The 13251-nt window shown below is 43.5% G+C and overlaps 1 pseudogene; it reads right to left on the bottom strand.

Moving 5' to 3' along the window:
• The window catches only part of LOC141291468 (contactin-3-like), a 54212-nt pseudogene that overhangs the window by 22732 nt on the left and 18229 nt on the right, over nucleotides 1-13251 (bottom strand).

The following is a 13251-nucleotide window of genomic DNA, read 5'->3' as shown; positions in this document are numbered from 1 at the left end:
TAATTTAATACAGTATATATATATATATTTTTTTTTTTTAACATAGCATAAAAATGCAGTCGTATGAAGGTGAGTAATTAATGACAGATTTATTTCATTTTTGGGTTAACTATCCCTATAAAATAACTGATTTGATCTGATTTAATGCTTGTTCGTATTTTAAACCATTTTAAGTGGGGCCTCCCTTGAAGGTTTGCTGTGACCCTCTAGTGTATTGGGGCCCCCTGTTAAAAACACATTTAAGCCATTCAAATCCTTATGAAAGCAAGCAGTTTTTATTTGGACACCACAGGCAGTTTTTACATGGATTTTGTGCTTGCTGAGTGCTAAATTTTACACCCTGCTTCTACACTGTTATAAAGCATTATTATAGGCTCTGGCAGCAATAGTTGGCATGTCAATCTAATTTCAATTGAAAGATATTGATCCCGCTGAAACTCATTTGTAACCTTTGATAAACAGCTTCGATATGTTCCTCTAATTACCTCTAATGGAACATGTAATAACAGATCAATTCCACAGGCAGATACATTTCCTTGGCAAAGCAAGGAAAGCATTTGTGTCCAAATCCAAACCCTGGATTTGAAGCTTCCCCTGGTCGACTGTACATGGCTCTCTTACCTTTCACGATTAAAATAGCCGCAGCTGATAAACTCTCGACATCCGTGTCAACCACACAGACGTACTTCCCGGCGTGTTTCAGCTGTATGTTCCGTATCATCAAATCTCCAGATGTACTCTAGAGATATAAACACACACATACGCATTACTATCCACTCTATCAACCGAGGCTTTAAAGCGACAGGAAGATGTGTGAGTTGTTTGCTATATTTGCCGGCAAGTGATTCAGTAAGTGTAGACACCCTGCTGCGTTTGGGAATGAAAATGTGGCCCAACTCCACAGCTAATGGATGACTTTTGGCAATGGCTGTTCGCTGCTACGTTTGAAACGTCCGTCATGGATAAACATTCCCTCTGGCCAAGCCTTAGGCTCCTTCGGCACCGCACGGAATCCAGCTACCAAACTCACTCGCTAATTGGCTAATTAGAGCTTAATCACATTTAAGAGGTAGTGTGATTGGATTCAGTGTGCCGAAACCATGAGATACGAAACCGTACAAGTGATGAATACTAAATCCACATACGACAATTAAACGCCTTTGTTAATCTAATAAAGAAGAAGAAAGTTGTGAGGTGAACTTTAAAACACTCTGTCAAGGGAACAGATGACGGACGTACTATGAAAACCAGCAAGGTAATAAAGATACTTCCAATTATATTCATCATGATACATGTAATTAACAAGTAAAAAGAGCATCGGAATCCTCCTATGCTATAAAGTTATAATTACAATGACGACCTTAATTATTAAAGTACTTTCTGATAAACTAACTTTTATTCCTAATATGAAAATTAGGGCTGTCAACTGATTAAAACTTTGGAGTCATATTAATTGATATGCTGATTAATTGCATGCATCAGTTTATGCTGAAAAGAATCCAATTTAATTCAAAGCCCGAAAGCACTGAATAGACAATTTTGAAAGAACAGACAACTTTGAAAACCCAAGACTCCAGCATTTTGTTTCACTCCATTGCTCTACATTTAGATGATTTTTAACATAAGCATTTATTTATGCATTAAATTAGCATTCTATACTGAAAGCCCTCATAAAAAATATATTTGTGTGACTTGGACTACCACAGTGAAAATAAAGACATTAACAATGTTACAAAAATGTCTATTTTAAGTAAATGGTGTTTTATGGAACTTTTGATTCCTTTAAGCATCTATTAAATTATTTAATAGATTTTCTATTAAATTTCTTGAGCAGCAAATCAGCATATTAGAATGATTTCTGAAGGATCGTGTGATATTAAGATTGGAGTAATTCAGCTTTGCATCACAGATATAAATTACATTTTAACCTATATTGACTCAGAAAACAGCTGTTTTAAATTATAATAATATTTAATATTTTTACAGCATTTTTGATTAAAAAATGCAGCCTTGGTGAGCATATGGTATGGCATGACAGCATAAAATTAGCTTGGTGTGTTAAATGATTTATAAAAAAAACACCTAGTTCACATCCAGCATCACTTTTAAGGGTGCATTTTTGTTGCTACCTGATTTGCATAATTCTCTTAGTGAATAAGATGCTAACACCATACAGACGGCAGATGCAAATAAATAGCGCTATTACTAAGTGCATTTAATTCTTATTTTATTCACCCATCTGTCAAAAATCTTCAGTTTATTAGAATGGATCCTTTATTGCTATTGTTTATGGACACTGATTTGCTGGGATGTTGATATTGTCTGTGCAGCACTGAAGTCTTTGGCACGGACAGCTTCGCTAATTTAATAAAAAGCGCTTAGATTTCAAATCAATTAAATGACATGAGATAAGATGTATGCTCTTATCTGAGGGTGAGATTGTGGTTGGCAAACAAGAGGTAAATCTGCGATTTCAGCAGTAAGGACATTAGGCTACAAATTTAGTTTCATTATGGAAATGAATTCATCCAAGCTGTGAACTTCATGCTGATAATCCTACAAGACGGGTGGCTTTGGAGAATTCATAAGAACTGGAATATAATTACTGATAAGAATCACTGGCTTAAATGAAGATGAGAGCGTTTCCTATGTGTGTGTCCTAAATGTTGAAAACCTTCCTATTTTCTGTTCAGATTTTGTCATTGGAATTACCATAATTATATAAAAGTCAAAAACGATTTTATTGCGAAGTTGCTTTTTCCACAGAAAACAAACTCATTTAATTGTCTAAAATATGCAAGCGTATCTGAAAAAGAAATCATCTTTTTGATGGCTTTGGGGGTGGTGATTAATGAATCTGTTTAAGGATTGCTCAGCTGAGCCATCCACATCCAATATTGACCAGTCAGTCCTCATTAGGGCATTCTCTCAGTCTTTAGAGTCATTACTATTTCTAGAAAGGCGTCATTACATCCCAGAGAAAAGCAATCTGAGATGTGAGTTCTGACCGTTCAAAAGCCATATGAGGATATTACTCTTGAGATCCTTGAAGGCAAAAACTTTGATGGATTGATTTTTATTCTGTGAAGAGGAGGGAAATGAGCTCCAAGTGAACGTATAGTGGGCTGCTAAGCAATGGAAGAAACAGCTAAAAACCTCAAAAAGAGAATGATGAATTGATCCCTGCCAAGACTTCCACATTTCAACAGTAGGCCTGACTCAGAGCATAATAGCATTATACAGTAAACTACAGGATCTGTTCCTTCAGAATCTGACATTTGTTGAGTATAATGAGTATAATAAATTAATTCGCTGCACTGTAAAATCGAATTAGTTGGGCTTACTTAAAAAAAGAATGCAAACCGATTGCCTTAAAAAAACTAGGTAAAGTGAAATAGAAATAATATGTTGTACTGACAAATGCTTAGTTAGTATAGTTTACTTACATGAGAGTTCTAGCAACTAAAAAAGAACTGTAGGAATCAAATATTATGATTCCATGTTGCACAGCTGCATCAATAGGAACAAAATTACAATAAAATAAACAAAGTTCCATGTGCCCAAGCAAAGGGAACATTAATCACTATAAAGGTAGGTAAAAAAACAACATTTTATGAAAATCAACATCAATTTATGAAGTCAGGTTATGTGATGTTCTTTCAAATATTTCAGCTGTATTAAAAACAACATTCAAGATGATGTTGGGAAATTAGTGAATGTAACTTGTGAAAAATAACTGCAGATTAACTATTGACACACCTCAAAAACTTTTATTTTCCTCTTCTTTTTTATTTTGCAAATTAGCAACATATTAGTGCACTGCTGCTTCTCACTAGTTTATTAATGTCATTGGTTCCTTTGTGGCTACTTGAATATTTTAAGTAAGCGTCACTCAAAGCAGTAAGTAAATTGTTTTACTTGCATTGAAAGTAGCTGTAACTTAATACAACCTAGTAAGTATAGCAACTAAGTAAAGATAACTAATTATATCTAAGTAAGGTAAACTATTGGATTTTACAGTGTGTAAGAGCTGAACAGTACCCTAGACATTAAAGGTACATTCAGTATTTTTCTTTGTTAGAAAGGGTTTACACAAAGAAATGAACAGTATTTTTTTTTATAAATCTGTTTAAAACCATTTGCACTGACATCCAGTATGATTTTAGTTTTCATTTTAATTAAATTAAATTAGTCCACAACAACTGTCATATTTGCAATTTGCAACATACTTTTTTGTAGTTCTTTGGGGGGTTTGTATGGAAGCCCCTTCCCCTTCAGTCGTTTCACTACGACGTTACATGGGGAATCGCTTGTGAGTCCAATCGTCTCTAGCCTTATTCAAAAGGCCAATGAAAATTGGCGAGTGGCATTTGCATGCTAAGCCACGCCCCGTACATACGTGTATATAAGATGGCGGCATGCAGCCAGTCAGTCAGATATTTGCTTCAGAGCCGTTCTGCTCGAGCCTTCCAATCTCTGCTTAAAATATAACTTCACGTTCCTGCTCCAGAGCTCTTCTCCGCTGATGTGCTGCCATCTGAAAGAGTTGTTTCCAACTAAAAGAGTGTTTTGGCAGCCGTCAGCGGTATCCTGCGGGCGGCCGTTTTCACGGCCATCAAGAAGCTTCCTGCGCTCCAGCGAGCGAGCCCCCCTGAGTGCACAGAAGTGCCGCGGTTCCTCCCTGGGCAGACCGGGACTAAAAGAGCAATTTCTCACGGCTGTGTAAAACGTTCTTTTCAGAATGGTCTTCCGGCCGTGCGCTGCTGGATGCGGCAGTTTCCTCACCTCTGAGGACGGACATGAACACTGCCTCACATGCCTGGGCTTAGAGCATGCTTAGGCAGCGTTCACGGATGGTTCGTGCGTTCACTGCGAACGCATGACCATGATCACGCTCAAAATCCGCCGTTCTTTTGCGAGACGGCTCCCCTCGGTGCCCCGCGGCTCGTCATTAAGCCGTCAATGCTTTTCGGCCGCCGTGGCGAGGCACCAGGGGGACTTACGGGTTACTGTGCAGAACGTGCCGCCGGCCCCCAAAGCCCAGCGGCCGTCTGCACCTCGGCGTGGTCCCGTCGAGTGGCCGGAGCAGTATCGCCAGCGCGGGAACCAGGGAAGAAGGTAAGCGTTGCTTCTCGCAGCCAGACTCTCCCCCAGAACCTTGTGTTCTCTAGGGACAGTCCCCCCCCCCCCCCCTTCCAGGCTGCCCCACCGCGGTCACGTCGGTCAACGTTCTCTTGATACCGCTAGCGAGCCTGTTTGAAGCTTGGCTTCAGCTTCCCAACCCCTCGCGGTGGTTGATATGGACGGTACGTCTCGGTTATGCGATTCAGTTCGCCAGGCGTCCGCCCAGGTACAGAGGTGTCCATTTCACTACTGTCCGTTCAGACAAGCATGCCGCTGTCCTGCGTGCGGAGGTTGCAGTCCTACTGGCGAAGGACGCAATCGAGCCAGTCCCTCCAGCCGAGATGAAGTCAGGGTTCTACAGTCCCTACTTCATCGTGCCCAAAAAGAGCGGTGGGTTAAGACCCATCCTGGATCTCAGAGCTCTGAATGCTCACGACGAAGCGCATGCTAACCTGCATTCGTCCCCAGGATTGGTTTGCAGCCATCGACCTGAAGGACGCGTACTTTCACGTCTCGATCCTTCCTCGTCACAGACCCTTCCTTCGGTTTGCCTTCGAAGGTCGAGCGTATCAGTACAAAGTTCTCCCATTTGGCCTGTCCCTCTCTCCCCGCGTCTTCACGAAAGTCGCGGAGGCAGCCCTGACCCCTCTTTGGCAGACGGGCTGTCGCATTCAAAACTATCTCGACGACTGGCTTCTCGTAGCCCCCTCTCAAGAGCTGTTGTGCGAACAGAGGGACCTGGTGCTTCGGCACCTCAGCCATCTCGGCCTTCAGGTCAACTGAGAGAAGAGCAAACTCTCCCCAGTGCAGAGGATCTCTTTTCTCGGTGTGGAGCTGGACTCGATCAACATGACAGCCCGCCTCACAAACGAGCGCGCGCAGTCAGTGCTGAGATGTCTGGACTTATTCAGACACAAGACAGCGGTCCCTCTCAAAACCTTTCAGAGGCTCCTGGGGCATATGGCAGCTGCGGCCGCGGTTACGCCGCTGGGCTTGCTTCATATGAGACCGCTTCAGCGCTGGTTACACGATCGAGTCCCGAGACGGGCATGGCACCATGGCACACTTCGGATTGGCGTTTCCCCGCAGTGTCGCCGCCTTTTCAGCCCGTGGTCAGACACTGTTTTCCTTCGGGCCGGAGTTCCCTTGGGGCAGGTCTCCAGGCATGTCGTGGTGTACACGGATGCCTCCACCATGGGTTGGGGTGCTGTATGCAATGGGCAAGCAGCCTCAGGCTCCTGGGCAGGACCTCAGCTGCAGTGGCACATCAATTGCCTCGAGTTGTTGACTGTGCTTCTGGCCCTTCGTCGCTTCCGATTGACGTTGCGTCAAAAGCATGTGCTTGTTCCCACCGACAGCACCGCGACAGTGGCAAATATCAATTGCCAGGGCGGCCTTCGCTCACCTCATATGTCACAACTCGCCCGCCGTCTGCTCCTCTGGAGTCAAATGTGGCTGAAATCGCTACGTGCCATTCACATTCCAGGGGAACTCAACCGTGCAGCGGATCAGCTCTCACGGCAGTCCACCCACCCTGGAGAATGGCGACTCCACCCCGAGTCAGTCCAGCTGATTTGGAGTCGTTTCGGCCAGGCTCAGATAGATCTGTTCGCCTCCCCCGAAACCTCCCACTGCCAGCTCTTTTTCTCTCTGACCCAGGCTTCCCTCGGCAGAGATGCCCTGGCACACAGCTGGCCTCCGGGGCTCAAGTACACCTTTCCCCCATTGAGTCTCCTTGCACAGACCCTGTGCAAGATCAGGGAGGATGAGGAGAAGGTGTTGCTGGTTGCGCCATATTGGCCCACCCGGACCTGGTTCCCAGAACTCATTTCCCTCGCGGCAGCCCCTCCCTGGAAGATCCCCTTGAGGAAAGACCTTCTTTCTCAGGGGATGGGCACAATTTGGCATCCGCGCCCCGACCTGTGGAACCTGCATGTCTGGCTCCTGGACGGGACACGTCAGACCTCGCCGGCCTTCCCCAGGCCGTGATAGACACCATCACTCAGTCCCGAGCCCCCTCTATGAGGCAGGCTTACGCTCTGAGGTGGGGTCTGTTCGTTGACTGGTGTTCCTCTCGAGGTGAGGACCCACAGAGATGCACGATTGCAGTAGTGCTTTCCTTCCTGCAAGAGAAGTTGGAGCGCAGGCTGTCCCCTTCGACTCTCAAAGTGTACGTTGCTGCTATTGCAGCGTATCACGATGCAGTGGATGGAACATCCCTGGGTAAGCACCCACTGGTCGTGAGGTTCCTTAGAGGTGCCAGGAGACTTAATCCTCCCAGACCGCACCTCATACCCTCTTGGGATCTCTCCGTCGCCCTCCGTGGCCTACGGGAAGCCCCATTCGAGCCACTTGCGTCAGTTGAGCTGAAATTTCTGTCTTTTAAGACAGCGCTCCTTACTGCTCTGGCCTCCATCAAGAGGGTAGGGGACCTACAAGCCTTCTCTGTCAACGAAACGTGCCTTGAGTTCGGGCCCGGAGATTCTCACATCATCTCGAGACCCCGGCCCGGTTATGTGCCCAAGGTTCCCACCACGCCCTTCCGCGATCAGGTGGTGAACCTGCAAGCTCTGCCCCCGGAGGAGGCAGACCCAGCTTCTGCGCTGCTCTGCCCTGTTCGTGCTCTGCGTATTTACGTAGATCGTACTCGGCACTTCAGACGCACCGAGCAGCTCTTTGTCTGCTTCGGAGGTCAGCAGAAAGGGAATGCTGTCTCCAAACAGAGGTTGGCCCATTGGGTGGTAGAAGCCATCTCCCTGTCCTACTTATATCAGGGAGTGCCATGCCCCTTAGGTGTTCATGCCCACTCCACTAGGAGTGTTGCCTCATCCTATGCGTTGGCTCATGGCGCCTCACTAGCAGACATCTGTAGGGCTGCGGGCTGGGCGACACCTAATACCTTCGCTAGGTTCTACAACCTTCGCGTAGAGGCCGTGTCGGCTGGTGTCGGCTTGCTGCGCCATTCCCACGTGGATCCGTGCGCCATTTCCCAGAATGTTCCCTCCGGTGAACCCTGGGTCCTCCGTGCCCCACAGTCAGGCCTAGATGCGGAGTAGTCCCTGACTGTGATCCTGCCTGGGTCTCCTTCGCCCGCAGGCTGTGGCTTATTTTTTTATTTATCCAGCGGAGGAGACCGCTGTTTCCCTCGTGTATCCCTAAAAGCCTTTATGGATATATTGAATTATTCTTATTTCCACATGTGAAGATCTCATGTGCTCCGCCCCCCAACCCATGCTTCAGTACATCTGGCATCCTTGCGGGGCCCCCTTTACTGGCCCCCAGGGCGTTGGGAAGGTTACGTTACAGTCTTCATCTGCTGACACGTCCGCCTGTCAGCACGTGGGGTTGTGCGTAACGCGGCGTCAGGGTCGTGGCCTGTTCCATAGGGTCTGTTCCCATGTAACGTCGTAGTGAAACGACTGAAGGGGAACGTCTAGGTTACGAAGGTAACCCTCGTTCCCTGAAGGAGGGAACGGAGACGTTACATCCCCTGCCACAACCCTGGCGTCGCGCTGACGCCGGCTCAATCCGGCTCTTCAGCAAAAACCTGACTGACTGGCTGCATGCCGCCATCTTATATACCCGTATGTACAGGGCGTGGCTTAGCATGCAAATGCCACTCGCCAATTTTCATTGGCCTTTTGAATAAGGCTCAGAGACGATTGGACTCGCAAGCGATTCCCCATGTAACGTCTCCGTTCCCTCCTTCAGGGAACGAGGGTTACCTTCGTAACCTAGACGTTTCCACCACTGAATAAAAAAAGGTAATCTCACAAATCTGACTTTTTTTCTCACAATTGCGAGTTTACATCTCGTAATTCTTATTTTTTTCTGAAAATTGTGTGATATAAACTCACAATTGTGAGTTATAAAATCCGAATTGCGGAATATAAACTTGCACTTTTGAGAAATAAAGTCACAATTCGGAGAAATAATATCAGAATTGCGAGATATTAACAGGCAATTCTGACCTTTTTTCTTCGAATTGCATGATTATAAACTGAGTTATAAAGTCAGAATTGCAGATATAAGCTCACAATTTTGAGAAATAAAGTCAGAATTGTGAGATATAAACTTGCACTTCTGTGAAATAAAGCAAATGCTAAAAAATAAGTCAGAATTGCAAGATAAACAGTCAATTCTGACGTTTTTTCCGAATTGTGTGATATAAACTCGTAATTGTGAGTTATAAAGTTAGATTTGTGAGACATAAACTCGCAATTGCGAGTTATAAAGTCAGAATTGCGGATATAAGCTCACAATTGTGAGAAATAAAGACAGATTTGTTAGATATAAACTTGCACTTCTGTGAAATCAAGTAAATTATAAAAAATAAGTCAGAATTGTCAAACAAGTCAATACTAACTTTTTTCCAGAATTGTGTAATTTAAACTCGCAATTGTGAGTTATAAAGTTAGATTTGTGAGATATAAACTCACAACTGTAAGTTGTGAAGACAGAATTGCGAGACAAACTTAAAATTATTAACCTTTTTTTTCAGAACTACGTGTTTGTATCTTGCAATTCTGACATTTTCTTAGAACTACAAAAAGAAAAAAAGAGCTAACTGAAAGAAATCAAACGGATAAAAAGATTAAACAGAAGATTTAGGTCAAGAATTGTTCTGATTTTTTTTCTCAGAACTGCAGGTTAAAGAAATAAAGTCACAATTCTGAGAAATAATATCAGAATTGCGAGATATTAACAGGCAATTCTGACCTTTTTTTCTCCGAATTGCATGATTATAAACTCGCTATTGCGAGTTATAAAGTCAGAACTACGGATATAAGCTTGCAATTGTGAGAAATAAAATCAGAATTGTGAGATAAAAACCTTAAATTCTAAGAAATAAAATCAATTCTAAAAAATAAGTCAGAATTGCGGGAAATAAACTCGTACTTCTGAGAAATAAAGTCACAATTCTGAGAAATAATATCAGAATTGCGAGATATTAACAGGTAATTCTGACTTTTTTTCTCCAAATTGCATGATTCTAAACTTGCAATTGCGAGTTATAAAGTCAGAATTGCGGATATAAGCTTGCAATTTTGAGAAGTAAAGTCAGAATTGTGAGATATAAACTTGCACTTCTGAGAAATAAAGTAAATGCGAAAAAATAAGTCTGAATTGCAAGATAAACAGTCAATTCTGACGGGGTTTTTTTTCAGAATTGTGTGATATAAACTCGCAATTGTGAGTTAGAAAGTTAGATTTGTGAGATATATAACTAAAAAAAAAAGTCAAAATTGTGAGCTAAAAAGTCAGAATTACCTTTTTTTAATTTTATTCAGTGGCAAAAACAGGCTTCCAATGATTTGGCACCTTGTTACACTTGTAACTTGTGTTCTCGATCAAAAATGACTGGCCTACAAAAAGTTACAATAAGTTTCTTCTTCCAAATATTGTTTTCAATCTTTTATCAACTTGTTTTCTTTCAATTAGCACAGTTTTTTGAATGTCCTTTTAAAACTGACTGATTGCAGGCCTTATTGATTTAAGCTTATGAACCTTGCCAGTTTTCACTGAGCATTGCCAAAATTATTTTTGCATAAGCACAGATTAATGAGGGCTACAATCAATCAGTTCCCAAAACTCAATCAAACTGACAAAAAGGTTTAGTGATAACATAGAATAATGAGAGATTTAGATGCAATTTTAAAAAGGCCTGACCACTTTTGACTGGAAACACCAATTTAGGCAAAGGATAATCAGTACAGCACAAGGGTGAAGAAACTGTTTGGTGAAGTTGAAATGCTAGGTATTTGTTGAAATCTTTAAACAATATAAAGCGGAATATAGACAGAGAGAATATGGAAAGAAAAAAATGTGACTTACCCCACCCACATGCTCATAATGTTGGTCCAGTTTATTGAGGAGCTGTCCATTGAAGGCCCAGGAGAATGAGACATCCAGGGCAGGGTCACAGGAGATCTGGCAGGGCAGTACAATGCTCTCCCCAACAATGATTTCCATGTCCACTGGACCCTGGGTGATTTGTGTGGGTTCTGCTCAAAATCACAATGCAATGCAATTAAATTAAACAGAAATTTTTGTAATATTTTTTGGAAAAACAACAACAATTTAAAGCAGTATTACACTTGTATCACAATCGTTTTTATGCTTAAACCCTTTTTCGTCTTTAACCAACATATATACAGTATCTCACAAAAGTGAGTACACCCCTCAAATTTTAGCAACCATTTTATTATATCCCCTCAAGGGACAATACTATAGAAATGAAACTTGGATATATTTTAGAGTAATCAATGTGCAGCTTGTATAGCAGTATAGATTTAGTGTGCCCTGAAAATAATTCAACACACAGCCATTATTGTCAAAATAGCTGACAACAAAAGTGAGTACACCCTAAGTGATAACAGCAGTATGTTGTTTAACCATGCAAAGCCACATGTCCTATTCATCATGTTTATGTTTTTGTCTGCTTGACAGGACCATACAAAGTTGTGTATCTTGTATTAGAGCAGTTAAAATTAGGTGCTTTAAGTACAGTTCTCTCATACTAACCACCAGATGTTCAACATGGCATCTCATGGCAAAGAACTCTCTGAGGATTTGAGAATTAGAATTGTTGCTCTCCAAAAAGATGGCCAAGGCTATTACAGGTTCAGTAACACCCTGAAACTAAGTTACACTACAGTGGTCAGGGTCATACAGAGGTTTTCCAAAATGGGTTCCATTCGGAAAAGGCCCTGCTAGGGTCGATCAACAAAGTTGACACTCGTTCTGTGGGTCACGTGCAGAACCTAGCTTCAAAAAACAGATGCATGAGTGCTGTCAGCATTGCTTTAGAGGTTGCAGAAGTAGAAGGTCAGCTTGTCAGTGCTCAGACCATACGCCGCACACTGCAACAAGTCGGTTTGCATAGGCGTCGTCCCAGAAGGAAGCCTCATCTGAAGCTGGCTCAAAAGAAAGCCCACAAACAGTTTGCTGAAGACAACCTGTCCAAGAGCATGAATTACTGAAACCATGTCCTGTGGTCTGATGAGACTATAAGATAAACTTGTTTGGCTCAGATGGTGTCCAGCATTTGTGGCGATGCCCTGGTGAGGTGTCTTGCCTACAGTCAAGCATGAGTGCTGCTGGTACTGGGGAGCTGCAGTTCATTGAGGGTAACATGGATTTCATTATGAACGGTACATTCTGAAGCATAACATGATGCCTCCAGAAACTAGGCCGAACGGCAGTTTTCCAACATGGTAACAATCCCAAACACACCACCAAGATAACAACTGCCTTGCTGAGGAAGCTGAAGGTGAAGGGGTGGCCAAGTATGTCTCTAGAAACCTATAAAGCACCTATGGGGCATTCTCCAGCAGCTTTGTGAGGAGTGGAAGAGGATCCCAGCAACAACCTGTGCAGTAGAGCCCTGCGCGGGACTGTTTTCTTCATCCCGCTCCCGCCCGCGCCCGCCGAATTTCTGACCATTACCGCCCGCTCCCGCAACGTGTGTGTTACACTCCCGCCCGCTCCCGCAATATGTATGTCCACTCCCGCCCGCACCCACAAAAACTCTAAGAAATTATTCCCGCAAGATAATAGAAATGCATTGATTTTGCCTCTTCTCCCGTCCCACAGGGAAAAAAACGTATTTGAATTGCTGTTATTAAAGAAATTCATGTTTGTTTCTTTCCCTGGCCTGCATGTATTTTGACAAACTGGTAGGGAATAGTAGCCCGGGCTATCGGGGACATCTAAAACGCTTAGGCTACCGACTTCAAGTACTTTTTTTCACGTAATCGCCGTATGCAGCCAGAGGAGGGAGCGCCGCGCCACTCATTACAACACACAGACTAACCCAGCGCGTTGTGCCGTAGACAGGCCGTTAGAAGTACAGAACGGATTTGCATCAGAAGAGGGAGGGCACTGCGAGGCAGCCCAAACAACGGGAAAAAGGCAAATGGACGGAAGAAAACTGGACAGGTTTTCCCGAAACCCCCTCTCGAAATCCTCCTGCAAAACAAGTTAAGCTGTCCAATGAATGGAGTTGCACTTTACCTTATTGGAATACCTCCGTATCCTGAAAACGAAGTAAGTGCAAGACTTTTTTCCTCACTAACGCAAAGCGCGCTGAGCATCCCGATGACCCGATCCCGCAGTGCTTGTTTT

Source organism: Garra rufa, chromosome 18 (assembly GCF_049309525.1).
Source record: "Garra rufa chromosome 18, GarRuf1.0, whole genome shotgun sequence".
Classification (NCBI taxonomy): Eukaryota; Metazoa; Chordata; class Actinopteri; order Cypriniformes; family Cyprinidae; genus Garra; species Garra rufa.
The sequence above is the reverse complement of the archived record's forward strand: the minus strand, read 5'-3'. Positions and strand labels throughout refer to the sequence as shown.